The sequence below is a fragment of the Perca flavescens genome, chromosome 11, assembly GCF_004354835.1.
Source record: "Perca flavescens isolate YP-PL-M2 chromosome 11, PFLA_1.0, whole genome shotgun sequence".
NCBI classification, from domain to species: domain Eukaryota; kingdom Metazoa; phylum Chordata; class Actinopteri; order Perciformes; family Percidae; genus Perca; species Perca flavescens.
Genome location: NC_041341.1, coordinates 13408376 through 13428263, shown reverse-complemented (window position 1 = coordinate 13428263; position 19888 = coordinate 13408376).

The window sequence follows — 19888 nt, the reverse complement described above, 5'->3', positions numbered from 1 at the left end:
CATTCAAAATAATAATTATAATAATCAGCCACAGTTGTTCAAAACCAACCAAAAAAACAAAACAAACCGACCAAAAAGTTGTTATATACTGGAGAAATATGCTGGACCTTGTATTCAGGTAGTTACACAATACATACTTTCTCCTCCTCCTTCTTTCTGCTGATGTGTCATCATGCCTCAATGGATTTTTTTGTAATGCTGAATAATTTATTAACGTCAACAAAAGCTCTCTCCACCATCTCTGATGCGCTGAGGCACCATCAGGGAGTGGAGGCAAAATGCATAACACCATTAAGTAACCATAACACATTCAACACATTCTGTAATTAGATTTAAAAAAAAAAAACAAGGTTTTTAATACATCATTTAATTGCAAATTTAGTGGAGTTTCTTTCACAGATTAATCAATTTATTCACAGATTAATATAAATAACTCAAAATTAGTATAATATTCCTATGGCACACTAAGTAGTAGGTTGTTCCACATTGACTTTGCAGATAGAGACTCAGGGTGTAAATATGCAGACATCCCTTTGAAAAATCCTTCTTTAAACCCATCCTAGTAATTATGTAACATATAGTTTTTGTTTTTGTTTAAATCCTTTTTACCATATAAAAAAACAAACACAAAACAATACCATTCTCAGAAAAGAACAGTCTGACCTCTGAAGCACATAATAACAAGACATACTTTATTAGTCCCCACACATTACACACAGCACCAATATACATACACAAACATACAAACAGGAATTATACACATACAGTACAGGCCAAAAGTTTGGACACACCTTCTCATTCAATGCGTTTTTTTATTTATTTTCATGACTATTTACATTGTATATTCTCACTGAAGGCATCAAAACTATGAATGAACACATATGGAATTATGTACTTAACAAAAAAGTGTGAAATAACTGAAAACATGTCCTATATTTTAGATTCTTCAAAGTAGCCACCCTTTGCTTGAATGAGAAGGTGTGTCCAAACTTTTGGCCTGTACTGTACATTACAGACAAATTTATTTTGATTGCTAAATGACAGTGGGCACAACTGGAGTCACATGTGCAAAACTCAAACTACAGTCTGCATTACCAACAGTCACCTGAGTTAAACAGTTCACATCACTTGCAAAACTCATTCAAAGCAACACAACTCTTCACACACGTCTCAGTGCAGCCAAACACTATGCACTAGCCTCACTGAGATAACACACACTGAGAGTAAAAACACTAGCATCAAACATCAATACACAAATTACAAACTTTTCATCTTTACAGTTTGAACAATTTGAGTGACTTAACACTACTCAATAGTTTCTTTAAGGAAAAGATATAGATTGTATAATATACCAATTTTTACGTAAGGTAAACAAGAAGCAATGAAAATCAGCAGTTTGCTTCAATATAGTATTTTGTCTCTGGTAATTTATGGAATTACTGGGAAAAAAAAAACTAAAGGTGCATAACTGTAACAAAGAATAGTGTGACTAATCCGGCCTCTCTCCAGCATCATGTGGCGAGTTTTCTTCATCGCATTGGATGTCTGCGTCATCTCTAAATACTAATGAATGTGGTGTTTCTATTGCTTTCACCTCCATTACTTTCTGAAAAACAGTAAGAATGCAGTTTTACTATTGTAAAGATATAGTGTTTTTTTTTTTTTTTTTTTTATAGCTGTGTACATAACCTCAGACATCTTACCTGGACATATTGGTATCTTTGCTCTTTTACCTGTTTCTCTCAAACAGTACAGTGTATAATTGTTTCATTCTTATTTGGTGTTTGTATACAAAAAAAGGCTTTCTGAGCTTTCTCTGTATAAATACCATATATGTTCACTAACTAATCTAAAACAAGACACCTACTTAGGCTTTCAACTAAAATTGCAATCAGCAGTGTTTGAGAGGCACCAGACTGAAATCTATTCTGTTTTGAATGTGTGGTTTACAGTTTTGACAGCAGCGTGTTAGCATTTGAACAAAGTGTTGTAAGTCCACAGTGCTGTGCAGGTTGTGGTTAAAGTCATGGGATAAGTGTGTAGAGTTTTGAAAACTGTGTTCAAGCAATGAAAAACAAACTAGAGTTTGGTCCACATGAACTGCTGCTGTGCAGACTGTAGTTAGAGTTTTGCACATGTGACTCCAGTTGTGCCCACTGTCGTTGAGCAATCAAAAAATACTGTATAGAATCTATATATTTTCCTTAAATAAACTATTGAGTAATGTCAAATCACTTAAATGATTCAAACTGTAAAGATTAAAAGTTTGTAATTTGTGTATTGGTGTTTGATGCTAGTGTTTTTATTCTCAGTGTGCTTTGAATGAGTTTTGCAGGAGATGTGAACTGTTTAGCTCAGGTGACTGTTGGTAATGCAGACTGTGGCTTGAGTTTTGCACATGTGACTCCAGTTGTGCCCTCTGTCGTTTAGCAATCGAAAAAAAAACTGTAAAACACTGAACCCCCACACCAACACGAAATGAGAGGAATAAAAGGGCTAAAGGCATTGGACCAAATAAAACTGCCCATTTTGGTCCATAAAATGTCCATGACTAGTTTGAAATCATTCAAATGTAATCATCTATTTAAAAAGGCATCTAAATATACACCTTTCAAACATAAACATGAACTTCTGGGCCTTTTTACGTTGCACCCACAGGCAAAGATAACCTTTGTTATTAATCTCTTTGGTTTGATCAAGAATGTCAACAGCAATAAAAACCAATAATCCAGGATCAACTGAGTTCACAGACAGAAATGTCTAAAAGTGCACCAGATATCTCACTGAACAACACAATGATTCATGGCACATGCAAATGAAGTACAGTGTTCTTAAGTACAGTATTTGAGTGAATGTATTACTTTCCACCACTGATACACACAGCTCTCTGAAAACAAGCAGATGCTTTTGTGAACTTTTTAAATAATAAATGACAATTGACAAAAGATTTGAATTAGTACAAACTTGAGTAATCATATTTTTAGAGCTAGCAGGACAGATTTGTATGCAGTGAACAAGGTGTGTGGGGTCTAATATCTGATTGCACTCAGGATGCTGTCTGTGTTTGCACTGAAAACTTGTTCAGCTGTTACAAATCTGTCCCTGGGAGCTTAGTGTACATATTGATTTTTTCTCTGCCTTGACTGTTCTGTCGATAATGATCTTCCATAAATTAGCTATGATCTCATGCCCTGTGTGCGGGCGTGTGTGTGTGTGTGTGTGTGTGTGTGTGTTTGTGTGTTCCGGGTTTATCTATTGAGTAAATGTATTGTAAAATGTGTGTTTTCATTAAAAATGAAATTTTCTTTCATTTAAAATTCATCTTAGGATATTTAATGGTTCTAAAATATATTTTAAAAAATTAATTAACTGCTGAATATTAGCTTTTTTTAACTGTTGATTTCTGGGTGGTTGTAAATAAAAAAAAAAAGTTTTGATGACCAGTCGCTACTATACTGCACAACATCAACACACTGATTTTTCAACAACAGTAGAAAACTTGATACTTTTAATTCAGATTCTAGGTTTAGCATCAAAACCCCATGGGAGCTATAGTTACCTACTGACTAATTTTTTCTTTGGTTACTATGATATCATGTGTACACATATCAGTGAGCGGGCTGCCCATGGACAGGTGCTCCAAGCAGGAGGTGAACTGACACCTCTCCAGTTCCCTGTCCACACTGGTATACTTGGTCCGTACGGGGACTTGAGTTGGTGACCCTCCGGTTCCCAAACCAAGTCCCCCATGGACTGAGCTAGTGCCGCCCCTGCTGTGTCCTCAGAGCGTGTTAGGGATTAAAGATATCCACTGTTTTTTTACAGCTGACGCCAATAATGGCCTCTATTTAACAAGTTATTGTATTAAGATGTTTTGGAAATGAAAGACTGATTTCAATATTATTATTCTCATCATAGTGCACTCGATATTACCTGATATGTAACAGAGGTTAATGTCCTAGATTCAACCACCTGAAAGACACCATTTTGCAGTCTGAATTGTAAGTTATATAGCTCAAGAAAATTCATTTAGCTGATCAAATTATCAGATGTAGGAATACTCTACTTTATGAACGACTGTGTAATGGCTTAGTGAAACAAAATGAGCATGTCTCTCAGAGAGAACAGGTAAGGTCAAAACAAAGTTTACTAGGTTGTTGAGTTTGTGTGTCTCTTTTATTCAGTTCTGCTAGAATTGATTGGGACCTCAGGCACCTTTTTACAATGCCAGAACAAGCACAAGTTTGGGCTTTTCACCAGTGGAGGGCACAAGAGTTCCACTTCAGAAAACCAGATAATTGTCATGACAGTAAAACATTTGGCTTCGGTCTGTCTGTATGTACATGTATGTGTATATGTCTTAGTCTTGTTTCTCTCCAGCACAGATAAGTCAGTGCAGGTGTGATATCGTACACTGTGATTTGAGTTAACCACAGGGAGCTTTGGTTTTAGACTGAAATGCGGAAGATGTCAATTCTTATTCATGTGAACCCCCACAGACCCACTGCAGTTGGCAGAAACCCACCTGTAGTTTTCTTTCTGGTGACTAGTGTTAGCAAAATGACAAAGAGTTAGAACCTTCCACGTTTTTTAAACCCACACAACTCAATTTACACTTCTAGGTCAAGCTTCTAAAATGTAAGAAGATACCAAATATGTCAGCCTTTTTCTAAATCAAACGATTTATGAGGTTCAAAGTAAAAATTCAAGTTCAATTCAAAGATTTTTCAGTAACCTTGCCATGCACAGGACTAATAATACATATCCAAGATGTGTTGCAAGGCCTGCCTGCTGTTGTCTTAATATTCTATTGTTCCAGGATTCAAAACTTGAATTGAATGTTTTTGCTTTCATGTCAAGTCTGAAGTTAATCAAGCTTCGGAGCAGTCAAATCTCATATTCTCAGTTTTGTGACTAAAGTCTGACTCAAATCCAAGTCCCAAGCGTCTTTCAAAAACTTCTTTCATTCAATGTGAAAGAGTGGTTTAGACCTTCATTTGCTATACAGGAATGACCTTTCAGCAAACCAGGCCTAATAAACAGAAGAAGACTTTGATCATTAACAACACAGGCTTTGCAGTGATTTTGGGGTTCTCCCCTCCTGTCCCCAGTGACCTGCTGTGTGCATCATGCAGCTCTAAACTGAGGCAATGGGATGATGTCAGCTTCATTACCGGGGCTGAAGTCTCTGATAACAGCACGCTTCATTGGATCACACAATCCCTTACTTCACCCCACGGCCTGCTGGGATGACAATGGAGGGAGAAACACTGAGGCTCTTCACCAGCCCTGCTATGATGCAACAGTCAACTGCAGTGGCTGCCAGCACAACAACAACAACAACAACAACAACACCACACACACACACACACACACACACACACACACACACATCCAATCTGGGTAATGAGAAGGACATGTTTGTGTTAGGCCAGTAGTTGATTTTAATGTTCATTCAAATCTTTTAGTCTGCAATTAGAAGTATCTAGTCTAATTATGAACGTACAGTGCAGATGCCACCGGACACAGCTCAATAATACAGTGTGGACCCAAAACAAAACAAAAAGTAAAAGTAACGTTTACAAAAGGGCATAAGCAAGCAATAAAACAAACTAAATCCTCCAAAATGGCCATACAGTTAAATCAACACATCTCTGAAAATGTTCAAACTGAACATTATAACCTTCAAGAAGGATTTATTGCAGCGCTGTCGTATTAGACTACATTAGTTTTAGCTAGGTGTACCTGATAAACTGGCAACTAAAGTGTATATGCTGGAAAGTTGATGAGGGAATTATTTGTTTCCCTGAAAATGTTGTGCATCCTTTATGTGGATTTCTGAACTTTTGGCAAAATTAAATATGGATCAAGGGCCCATTTCATGAAATATTCAAATGACATAAAATTTCCTCTCAAATATTTTGACAAATTCTACCAATTAAAACAAATGCCATGCTTGTGACACATGCATGAGCATGCAAGGGCCCTGCAATACTCACTAAAGTATCCATCAACGTTTACATCAACTACTTTTATAAGAACATGTTGCATGTCCAGTATTGGGCAAATTATATAATTACTGTTATCAAGCACCAGCTACTCTGATACAGTATTTGATCTCTATTTCAACTCAGGGGGCCTTTGTGTTTGCAAAAGTCATGCCCCCTCTGCTCCCTCTATCTCTGCACTGTGTTAGTAGCCAGTAGCCCCATTTAGGACTCACCACTGAGCCACTGAGTGGAAAAAGGGTTACTAACTGGATAGCGATAATTTTCTACACAAAACCTTTAACTGTCCCTACACAAAACCTTTAACTGTCCCATCAATATTTTAAGCCCTGCATTCAGCGCAGCAGCAGTTGTCCCGTAGTTCTGTAAAACCATAACAACTCTATAATACAACAATATATCACAAAGATACACAACAGTACAGTTAATGACACTTGGCACAACTGATATGATGCTTTAACATCTCTGGTTGCAGATTTTGTGTGACAAAATGTTTTGTGCAATACATCGCGCACACACACACACACACACACACACACACACACACACACACACACACACACACACACACACACACACACACACACACACACACGCACATCTTTTCTTTAGTTAAGGACAAACAGCCGTTGGACTGTCCGGCTGTGGGCATGTACAGTATGTTTGTGCGTGTGTGTGCACGCGCGCATGTGTGTGTCTCCATGCTGTTTGTGATGCTGCTTAATTAACTGGACTGGGAGGGTTGACGGACATCTGCTCTCAGCCTGTCGTTTAGGGTAGCTTGACCCCCAGTAAGTAAGTGTGTGTGTGTGTGTGTGTGTGTGTGTGTGTGTGTGTGTGTGTGGAACAAGCAGGTATGGACATTGGCCAAGACTGTGCCAGATAAACGTTGGATCTTATGACCAGATGGTGCCAGCTAGCGTCCCCTCTGTAGACTGGTGACCGCTAAAAACACTCCCTCAGATGTAACCCCGGTGCCCTGCATCAAACTGTCAGAGAGAGCAGCGAACCAGTCTGGTAAAGAGACACACAAAAAGGCACAAACACACACACACACACACACACACACACACACACACACACATGCCTACACAACAAAATGATATGGATAAAGCTCAGGGAAAAGGCCCTTTATGCCAGTTGTTCTTAAAGTATTTCAGTTCTTAAACCTTTCTACCACCGATGTGTTGCCCTTTTGATGTATACCCTCCTGTTATTACCTCTTATGAGTTTTTCCTAATGTTAGCAAAGACATGGCTTGAAAAATAAACAAGGAGAAAAAATTATATTAAAAAATGCTGTCAGTAAAGTATGACTTAAACAACACAAAACTGAACTAAACAACAAACTGATTGAAATAATTATTATTCCTAAATTCTAAATTTGTGATCTGATTTATGAATTTAAAGAGTCCTGCTTGTAGATTACTTATACTGACAGCACCACAGGAATGTTTAGTACATCAGTTGACTGTTGTGGTCCAAATGTGGCTTGCGTGTCCACTTTGAGTGAGCAGTGATCCAGATGGTCAGCTCTGTACAAAAAAGCCTAACTAAAACAAGACAACTTTATTTTGAAGTGTAGCAAATATTTATTTTTTAATAATGTTAGTGTGTCAAAAATGTGTAAAAAATAACCTTCTAATTTCATTAGGATGTATGCCCCAATTGCACTTTATTTTAGTTTTCACTGTGTGCAACTAAATGGATGTTAATTTGTATTTTGTGTGAACCATGATTTAATGACCAAGGAGAAATGTGGACCAGAGGCAAGACCAGCTGGAAACCACTGGTTTTAGACTAAGAGTATGTCCACATTAAGCTGGTTAAATTCGTAAAAGCATCTTTTTCTATCTGTTTCAGTCCTCCATCCAGACTAAATAGTGTCCCCCCCCCCACCCCCTTAAAATCAAGCTGCCTCCAGTGTGTGTAAATCTTGAAATGCTGCCTTGGTGTTTCAGTATGTACGGGGTAAACAGAGCTTAACTGCCAAAAGAGCCCACTAAGGGTCAGCGGGCTGTGTGCCACAGAGCCAGTAAAGTTAAGAAGACAACCTTCAGTTGCCTCTAACTTTCTCTGTGGTCGTTTATTTTAAATGCCAAATACAGCAGAATACACAGAGACACACATTATGATTTTTTCAGACGACGTCACAATTATACAAAAATGATTTCATCACCACAGTGCAGCAGCTTGTGAGTGACTTTTGGTTAACGTGTTCATGGGCCTATTTCATACTAGTTCGGTCATCTATCAAAAGAAACAAAAAAATCAAAATGAGAACAACTATATAATGAATTGTGTATGAATTATGGTGTTAGTTCACAGTACTGAAGTTTTGTTTCATGAAAAAAAAAAAAGTAACTATCTTTGACTGAAATGTATTTCTATTCAGGTTGAACCAAGAATCAGCTAGAAAAACAAGGCATAGTGAAAGCGCTGTTTCAATTTGTAAACTATTAGTGACTGAAATGCTCACAAAAGAGCTGAAATTTTCACCAACGTCAAAGCCACAACCTGTTTGGAGGACAGAAAGCAGTTTAGCCTGTCAGTCAAAATTATCTTGATTCAGCCAATTTTTATTACCCAAAACTTGTTTTGGTTCAGAAAGTTCCTTACTTCCTTACTTCATTGTGTGATTTTTAATGAAAAAACAGCCCCATATCAGGGTGCTGTGCCTGGCTCCAATCTATTTAGCAAGGTTATCTGAAATTCAGACTTTATAAAGTAGATGCACACCGGCCAGGGTTATTAAAGCTTAGAAATACACTGAGGCTTTCCTAATTCAGAAAAATACTGTATGCTTCCAAATAAATGAAAGTCCAAACACACTTCCTCCCCCAAGCTTCCTTTCTCTCTATGTTCCTTCCCAGCTCCCCAAATGTATCCTTTTACTCCTTCTCTACCTCTTCTCTCCTTTGTCTCTTGTTACCTTCTCTCTCCTTTTCTCTTAACCTTCCTCCCTTCCACACCTCCCTCCTTCATCTGTCGACACTACTGTTCTCTCTGCAGTTGGCAGTGTGCCTGGACCTTGCTCTGCTGCTGTTTTTGCTGCCTTGCTGTGAGCAGTCTCCCCCTCCCTTTCTCCCTTCCTCCCTAAAGTTGTCACCACCTCCACATCCCCTCCTATCACCTTCTCCTCTCCTGCATCTCTCTACCCATTATCCTCCCTCCTCCTTGAGTCTTGTGGATTGGCTTGCGCTGGGCTGTCAGTCCCTGGCTGGGCCTGCCAAGCTGCACATCCCGGTCAGAGGGGAGGCCGAGGCAAATGGTCGGGGCGTCGTTGTGGGTCTGGCCGACCTCCCACCACTGAGCAGCGGACCCCCTCAACAGATTGGGCCTCCAGCTGGCCGGCACGGGGCTGGCCATGGCCCCATGCTGAGGGCACACATGCCACAAAGCACAAATTCCCACTTGCACACAAACACACATATACTAACATGTGCGTGTAAGGAGACATGCTTGGCTGCACATAGACACAAACATGCACGCAGACACACAAACAAACACCAATCTGCAGTGTAACGAAAAATCTAAACACAAGGGTATCTCAATTTAGTCAACTTTACACAAGCTGAAAGATATTTTAGTTGTATCGCTTTTTTGAAATGGAAATACTCAAGCGAAGTAGAAAGTGAGTAAAAATGAAAACTCTTAATCTCTGTAATGCCACGCAGCACAGAGCCTGGATGCATGTGCTGTAGGAGAAGTTCAGTAGGAACTAAGTTCCTTCCACCATATTTACGGGAAAGTTTGTGTGTGGCTATTTAAGTTTGATTTTTTATCTGACCTTGGTTTGTAATAGTGTTTTTTCATTGGATTTATTTTCAACCAAAAATGTTAATGATGAAAATGGCAAGTATTTTCCCAATTTGACATTCTTTTGTGGAAAATGTTTGGCTGTTTGAAAAATAAATGCTAAAATCTCACAACTGTAGGGATTATTAGATTTTGTGTTGATTCTTGGCTTCACTTTAATTCCAAGAAGCACCATCTAATTGTTTAAAACAGATTTCACAGATCTAATGGTTGATAACCTACCGTATGTACTGCCCTATACTATCATGTCGTGCATACAGATGTTAAATGCTAATGGTTATCCAAAATTTTCCAATGATAGCAATTATATCAGGCTGACTTTTGGGGAAATGTATATAAAATGATGCACAGACTTCCAAAATATGTATTAGTCCACTCATAGAAACATGGCATCATCATATTTCTCTCAGCTTCATAATAAATGAAGTCTTGAAACAAACAGATATTAAATACAGTATGTGTATGAAGAAATTAAATGTGACTGCAGTGGAAGTGAATGGATGCAAACAGACATAGGTTTGATTCAGGGGATGAAAATTGAAGCAAAGGGTCTGCACAAGTAAAAAAAAGCTCATATTTGAGCTCATCCTGAGGCTGCGTGATGTTACTTACTGTAAGACGTAAGTCGTGATAAGAGTCTAAATGACTAAATCATCAACAGAGGTAGTTGTTCTCTGTTGTTGTTATTGTAGTATTGTGTCCTAAATTTAGTCATGCCTTGTTAAACAGTCACTGTAACTTTCTGTCCTTTCTCTCTTATTACAGTTAATTCCCAGTTTGCCTATGTTGAGTTTCTCCTACCTATCTCTCTCCCGGTCCCTCGCTCTCTCTCAGCCAAATAAAATTCTCATCCTGTCTTCATTAGCTACACTTGCAGAGGGAGGTTTCCTGCCTGCCAAGGTCCTCGGGGCCCCAGACACCAGTGCAGAGGCCTCCAGGGGCCAGAGGAGCCAGGCTGCACACTGTCGGTCTGCAGTCTGTTCTCCAGTTGTGACAGCGGACGCATCCTTATGATGACAATTAGTGGCTGTTAGAGAGCACAGATGAGCAGGGGAGGCAAGAGAAAGGGAGAGCGAGAGGGGAGGAAGAGGAGGAGGAGGAAAAGAGAGGGAGGGGCAGGTGGTGCAAAAAGCAGGATACAATTAACAAACATGGGGAAAATACCTGCTAATGAGGATGGGCAAAGCTCATGGGACCTGGTGAGATGGAGGGGGTGAGAGAGGAGAGGAGGGATTATGACTTTAACTCTACATCAGGGGAGTAGGGGGGAGGGGGGCAGAGGAGAAGTAGTTACTTTGTGACAACACATGTGTGAGGTTGAAAGACTAAGAAAGGACAGATACTCTTCTTTATGGGTCTTTACAGGCCCACTCGGTGCCTGATAACTGAGACCTGATCTGGGACCCGAGTCGGGCCGGGTTCCCCTGGTTCGGTAGAGTGTATGTTGCTTGATCATGTTTAGGCAACTAAAGTGTTTGGTTAGGTTCAGGACACGATCATGGTTTGCTGTAAAATAAATAATTTTGTTAATGTGTTAACGTGTTATGTAAGTTAAGTAGTCAACATGAATAAATAAGTTAATGTTGACTCTTTCTTTTACACGGGACGCGAACAGCAGTCTCCTGGGTGAAAGTCATGTGTTTGTGATATGTTTAGTTATCCACCCCATCACAGCCTCCTCCCTACATGGACCTTCTCTTTCTTTATACTACCTCACAATATAAATCAGTAGAGACTAAATGGCATGAAATAACACGTGAAAAGCAAAGAATGTGTAGCATTTACACGTGAAATGACTTAAGAAATTGACGTGTTTTTCGCACGCCATGTGTTGATACCAGACATAGACAGTTAAAGCAACAGATCCCGTTGCTCTGGACGGAGACCAGTGAAGGATATTAGAAGCACTTTTCTGGTGAGCGCTGAGCAGCCTCCAACTGAGCTTGAAGACGTAGATGTGACCTGTCTGAAAGTCTTCTGGTAGTTGTGCCAAGAGAAATCTCAATCATTCCGAATCTTGCAGAGACGGAGAGCGTAGGTATATGTAAGGAGATAACATGGGCACAGGCTAATTATTGCTAACTAGCTAGTTAACATTAGTAATTAAACTTAAACAGCGAATGTGAGTCGAAACTGCCTGCGAGCTTCTCCTGTATTATACGGTAATTCCTCTACTATGCGACAGTAAGTCGCGTGGTTATGACACAATCGTTAGCCTATTTTTACAAAAACGTCTGCTACGGAGCCATAAGGTGAGATACAAGGTAATGGAGCCTTTTATACATTGTTGTGTTTCTTTAGGAATAAATAATGGACAAATAAAGTCTTTAAACGCTTCAGATGTAAAGTTATTCGCTGTCAGTGTGACGTCAAAATGAATGGCAGTCAATGGAATGCTAACGCAGGGTGAGAGCTAGGTAGCATCAAAATGGCGCCATAGGAGCTACACGTTGTGAAGAGAGGCTTACCTCCTTGATACCAGACTGTCTGAGAAGAATGCCAGCTTTCAGACGTTTCAGCAAGTGCCCCATGATGACATCTGTAGTCAGTCAGGTGATGTTATCAAGTCAACAAAACGTCCATCTTTAACATAAGCGCCACTGTGAATTTCCAACTGTCAGCATTGTTGATTTTGGCTTTTTTTTAAATGTACGTTGGGTTTAGGTAAGTTTCCCACAGGTCTGTTTAATTTCAGGTCCAAACTTTTGCGTTTAAAGTCCTTGACTCCATACCTTACGATAATTTTGATCATTTAATTTGAAATAACAAGCTGTTGCCACATGATCTGCATACTTGCATTATAATTATGTGTGTACTTGGAGTTTTAGAACGGACATCCACTAGGTGACAGATAACGGCCAACACTACAATATCTTCCTTAAGAACTTTCAATTTTGCAAAATGCTAACTTAATTTAATTTGGATGGGATTACATGTTAATATTGAGATTGGCAGAATAACTTGCAAGCTCTATGTGTTTTACTTTAAACCCCTCTGCTATTTGTTCTTAAACAAATGTTGATATAGTGTCCCTACTGTTTAATTTTTGTTTTAAGATTATTTGTTGGGCATTTCCACATTTAATCATTAGGACAGCTTAGGCATGACAGGAGAGAGAGGGGGAAGACATGCAAGAAATTGCCACAGGTAGGACTCGAACACTGGGCCTCTGCGTCGAGGAATAAACCTCTCCATATGGGCGTGCGCTCCACCAACTGAGCTACCCAAGCGCCCCCCACTGTCCCTACTGTTAATGGGCCGCTAATTACATGTAATGTTAAGAGGATACACACAACGCAGGATATTAAGGGTAGCCATCAAAGTATGTGCATGCAAAGGCATAGGAAAAATAAAGTATATCAGCCTTCCAAGGCTGCCAAATAATAACCAACAATTTGCTGCTGGGTACTGAGTCACTGAGAGATCAGCCACATCATCATTACATTTTTTCACTGAGAAAAGAGACCTGCTGAAACCAATGTTCGCCTACTTTAAAGAAAGCCTTTGCAACTTTTGAATGAAGGAATAACTTTAATTCTTTCTCATTCAAATATAGACTTGAATAAACAAACACACCCATCCTCAATATATTCAGAGGCTAATTTGATAGATACAATTTCAGTGGATAATCCCAGGATTCTGACTTTACTTTAACCCTGACCCCAACCTCACAACTAACATGATTCCATTTCTAACACTAGACCATGAAATGAACCCTGATATCAACTTTAGACTACTTTTCAAACTGCAGTGACACAAAATACATACAGTATCAGCCGGACTGTCCAGATAATACAACATCGGCAATGCAAAAAAGAGGTATGGGTACATCCTAAACCTAAAAAGAGTTGAAGTCTACACTTGTGGTACTAATTCTCTCAAGTTTTAATGAATCATTTAGAAGAGTCTCTGCAAACATATTGGCCTGAGGCAATCACCAGTGTCATTAAGGAGGCACCAGTTCATGTAGGTACGAGGCTCGTTAGTCTAATTGTCAAAGGACGGTGAAGTATTAACACACCCATAATTATATGACAGGTTGACACGAAAGTCATCATCATTGCTCCATTAATCAAAACTTCAGAAACTCCTTTTCTACCCATTAAGGAATGTGTTCCTTCCACTACAAATCCTTAACTCGTGACCAAAGATTTAACCGTTTTGACCCTCATTTCTATGAGAACACCTATCTTACTGTCTGACTGCTGTTTTCTGGCCATTAGACTTTTTTTTTTTTTTTTTTTTTTTAGCAATGTTGCTATGTTTGAGATCCCAGCAATTAACTTGGTAGGTAGGCTACATTGTTTTTATTGATATAACCAAACTATAAAAGTAAGATCCATGTTGTAGTAAACCAAAATGATTCTTTAAGGCAGGTTCATCTTAATTAAGAGAGGTGCCCAAGTCAAGTTCAAAGTACTAATTCTCCTGAGTTAAAGAGGGTCTGGGTGTGTAACTTGTGGGGCAATTTTAGCCACAATAATTGGATGCTAAAATGTAGTGTAACAATAGTATAAGTAGAAAAATGTCAGCAAAGTTACAATGTAAATATCTATTTAAAGTTTTCTAAAATTAGCCACCATAAGCTACTGGTCATACCAGACCAAGAAGGGATGTGGCAACTAAATTAAGCAACATTTTGCCCTATTGCATATGAATTTAATCTAACTTTAAACTTTGAACTGCAATCCAACGACACCATCATACCCCTTTCTCCTCCCATGACCCACATCCAGTCTGCATATGAGCCATGCATCGTCACGCACTGCATCTATTGTCTCCCAGCCAACAATGCAAGATTTAATAACTGTCTAACCTAGAGAGACATGTAGCTAATACAATAATAACAAAAACAACAACAACTCACAATGCCCACCCTCCAAAAAAGAAAAGAAAAACTGTGACAATGATGCCATCCAGGGAGCACAAGTCCTCCATTGTTGAGGGCTGACACGCCGTATTGTGCCTGGCAGACTACATTGCCTCATAGCAGCTGGGATGTGCTGGCAGGGGAAACAGGCCTGACTGTCATCAGCTGGGGGAGATACAGTGTGATGAAAGCAGCATTACATCACACATGATCCTCCAGGCGATCGCTTCTACACCGCTCAGCACTGTGTGGGGACCTTTGACTGGCTGTAAGAGATTCTATGGGTTCATCCAAGGACTGAAAATACAAGCCATCCTCAAAACTTTACTGAACATATTTCTGAGAAACTGAATGTGAATTTCGTTACGAGGATCACTGAAATTTAAAGTTTTGAGATACAGGCTTTGGAGGTCATTTTCATACCTTATAAGGCACTTACATTTTGAACGCAGATTAGGTTAACTATAGGCACAAAGTAAGCTTATAGTCCTCTGCTTTTACATTCATTCTTAGGAATTTTCTCAACATTTTACAAATTAACGAACATCTGAAGCATTTCAATGAACTTATATTGAATGTATGTATAGATTTTGAGAGAATTAAGATGCTTTTTTTTTTAGCTTTTCTAAGGTACATTTTCCTGCTAAAGACTTGGTTTGGCTTTTGTTTCCTATAGACAAATTACTAAGGCACAACAAAAGCAGCACAAATGCACACGTAATTGTGTTTTATCACTTTGATGCTCTACAGCAATTACCAAAACTATTGAATCTTTACATTTTGAATGTTGGGCAGTTTTGTTATAAAACTTTCTTCTTTTTAAGCCATAATCATTTTTTTTTTCTAGGAGCTCCAGTTTTCTCCCACAGTCCGAAGACATGCAGGTAAGGTGAATTGGCCACTCTAAACAGTCTATAAATAATATTAATAATGATACAGGACTGCAAGTGGGAAAGGTTGCCTTAACTGTGCATTTAAATGCATTTAAATGTTTCTGCAAGAGAGCACAGAGAAGTATGTGATGGGTAACTGTAGGTCGCAGAGGCTTGCAAAGGAGCTGGGTCACATCCCTCTCTAAATTTAACAATGCATTGTGCGGACCTGCATATCAAACAAGCTGTTTGGTTGATACAACTTCTGTTAGGGAGGCAGGTTTGAAACTTAGGAGATAACTAAAAAAATTATGCAAGTTGTGTACAAGTTATAAGAAACACTACATGACTCGTTTCAGCCTTGAGTTCAGGGTGTATCACACCTTTCCCCCATTTAATCTTACTTAATATTAAATATTATGTATAAGGATGCTGTATTAGAGCCAAAAAAAGTATATACTTTATTTACTTAATGTTGTAATTTCCTTTCTTCGTATTGTAATTCTACTGTTAATTTGTTAAGACAACACCTACGTCTACCTGGAAGAGAGATCCCTTCTCTGTTACTCTTCTTTAGGTTTCTCCCTTTTTGTCAAATTTAAGGTTTTCGTTTTCGTACAAATAGAGGGTCTAAGGATAGAGGGTGTCTTATGTTTTAGTTACAGACATGTAAATACACTTGACTTGTTCGCTACATGTTATTAGCTAAGAATGCATAATTATTATTATTATATTATTATAATAATAATCATAATCATAATAATACAATTGTATTATTATGATTATGATTATTATTATAATTATGAGAATAAACTGATACTCAAAAGTTCTGACCTCATCTTCCGATAAATAAACATATTACCACAATGATCAAACATAAGACTTAAGTATACAAAAATAACGTATGAAATTGTAGTAATGTTATCCACATACACAAGCCAGGTCAGATTTCAGTTTGTCTCTGTGTGTAAAAATGCCCCCACAGATACTTGTTCTTGTTACAAACCTTGTAAAATACACAGAATCAACAGAATTGAAAGTGTACAATCATGATGCAATTAAAATAATGTGTCCTTATTATCTGTATGCAAATAAAAATCAGCACATCACAGTTCTGTCAGTTTTGAACTGATAAAAATGAAAATGTTGAACCGCTGCATTTACCACACACACACACACACACACACACACACACACACACACACACACACACACACACACACACACACACACACACACACACACACACACACACACACACACACTTTTCTCAGGCAGGTCCTAATTGCCTATAAATGTCAGTGTGAGTCAGGGTGCGATTGTCTTCTGGTAAATTAACTGGTGGGACTGGCACCTCCTCATTAGAAAAGAGATGCACGACAGTGAAAACACAACACACTGGTCAACACTCAGTTTGCAGCTACTGGCTACAACCCTGAATTCCCCTGGGATTTTATCAAAGATGGAACGAGGTGGTGTGTTTGTGGCTGAATGCAAGTCTGTGTGCATATGTCTGTATGTGCGTATACATTTTGTATTCATGCATTTGTGCTTGTGTTTGCATCTGAGTCCTCCTGAGGGAAATTAGTCATCTCTACCCTGCTCTGTCTCCAGCTCTGTCCCTGATGTTTTCTCTCTCTGCCAGGACACTCCCACTCCCATCGGGACACGCTGCGGCTAATTGCTAAATACACTGGCTGTTGTTTCAGATGTTGGCAACAGTCTCTGTAGAAGTGACTGCCGTTCTGGCTAATTGGGTAACAGTATCCAGACATGGGTCTCTATAGTTTAATGCTGTCCTTTACAGAACAAGTGCTGATCTGTCAGTTACAAGTTGAGTTGATCACATGAACCTTACTTTGTCTTCATCATCAATGTCCAGGTGTCTGTAACGGAGATTATGACTGATTTAGTTTCTTTATTAGCAGAATATGTAAAATAAAAATTAACATTGTTAGAACATTCAGATAGTATTGTGTGGAAAGATCTGACCTAAGGAGCGAGTGAGAAGTCCAAGATTTTTCACTTGCTCCTTGGGTCTTTTTCGGCTAAACTCACTCTACAGCGGCTCTGTGAGGCTGTCCTCTGTCAGCATGCTAATACACTCACCATGACAATGTTGACATGCTGATGTTTAGCGGGTCTAATGTTTACCATGTTCATTATTTTAGTTTAGCATGTTAGCATTATACCATTTGCTAATCAGCAGTATCAAAAAGTACAGCTCAGGGTGATGGGAATGTCATTTAGTTTTGCAGGTATTTTGTAATAAACCAGTATTAGACAAAGTGACATTTTTACCTGATGATGTCATGGAAAAGTTAAGGGATCACCAAAGTGATTACAGTTCATCTTGAGGGGAACTTCATGGCCCCATTCAATACATTTTTATTACATTACATGCCCTGCAATGTTACAGTATATTAAAATCATACCTGCAAACTCAGAAGGGCTGAAAAAGGTGACACGTAGGCTACATCTCTTCTGTGTTTTTCAGACAACGGCAGCTACAGTCTGGTGTCAGACTCCTCTCCAGTGAAATATAGACACACTTGTCCAACCACAATCAAATTCACTCTCTCCGGATGGAGCAATTTGGATAGGTTTTTTGTGTATGTTTTTTTTTTAACGATGACGAGCCGGAATGAAAACAAGCCGAACTGAAATATGAGTAACGAGGCTATTTTTAAAATGTAGGGAGTAGAAAGTACAGATAATTGCGTGAAAATGTAACGAGTAGATGTAAAAAGTATGCTGTAAAATAATTACTCCAGTAAAGTATAGATACCCAAAATTTCTACTTAAGTAAGGTAACGAAGTATTTGTACTTCGTTACTTGACACCTCTAGCCTCGTGAGACTGTCCTGATCTCGCGAGCTCCAGTTTTCCATATGCCGAGCAAATGCGAAGCAATCCATCTGGCGGAGTCAGGTTATGACACCTCTGCATTTAACTAAAAAACTAAAATATCAAACTCGTGGGTAGGCCCTTTAGGAGATCACAAAAGTCAATATGAATTATCCAGTGGGAACTATGAATGTCTGCACCAAATTTACATAAAGGATATCCATCTTATAGTTGTTGAAATATTATAATCTGGACCAATGTGGTGGATGCACCAACAGCCCAGCAGTCTAGTCCCTAGAGCCATGCATGGCAAAACAACAGCACATACACTTTGTGTATTGTGGTACCTACTGGGATCCAGATGAATAAGATTATAAATTATTTATACACAACGTTTGGTGGACATGTGCATTCTCTCTGTAGTACTTGTGTTGCAGCTGCAGCCTCATTTTTTCATGGAGGGGGAGTACACTATGTGTAAGGGCTTGATATGTTACACAACAATGACACAACAACACAACAATATGAATGAAAGACCAATGACTGAAAATGTGAATGACTAGGAAACTTTATATAGGAGTCATCTTTACCAATTAGTTCAGTCTGCAGCATTAGTTAGTTAGGCTGGTAGTATAATTCAGTATAATTCAAACTTGTGTGCCATGTTCTCCGGGTGTGCTTGTTCAGTGGCGTCCATGCCAGATGAAAAAGCTTGAGAGACATATCCTAATAGTAGTGTAAGTATGCAAGTATGCACTGTAAAAAAACAAAAACAAACAAAAAACATCACACTGTTTACCTGTTTTGATCAAGGCTGACAAAAAGCTATAACAGGTTTGGTTGAGCTTTACCAGTATCCGCAGTATTATGCTGCCTGCATGCAGACAATGGACGATTTCTTTTGGCTCATTCACAAAACATTATTTATATCAGTGACTGAATGGATCTGTAGCTTTTCTCCTTGACCAGCATTACTTTGTGAGAGCTCACACAGTGCACAGCGCCACTCTTCAGAGCGCTCTGTGAACTTTAGTCAGTTGTTTCTTTCTCTAAAGGTGGAAAAGGAGAGCTGTTTGGAGATGTATTCATTCCTCAGCAGTAGCAAGCAGCTGAGTGTCTGCAGCTTTCAGAACCCTGGTGAGATTGAGAGAGAGAGAGAGAGAGAGAGAATTATGAAAAAACAGTACAATACAGATACACAGCAAATGGAGACCAAAGCTCTTTTCAGACATGCTGGCTTCATGTAGCTCTTAAAGTGACAGCTTTTTGTAATTCAGACTTAGATAGCTTCAATGTTTATGTTCCTTACGCCTTCATTCAGCCATGACCACACATTTATGGGATGAGCTGCATGCTTGCACAAAGTTTGGTACCGGCCTACTTCTTCTTCAGTTAGTGATTTGCAATGCTTCCTAGAATTAAAGCATTGGGCTTTCATCTGGAGAGTCAGTTTGGTGTTTGGTCAAATGCATA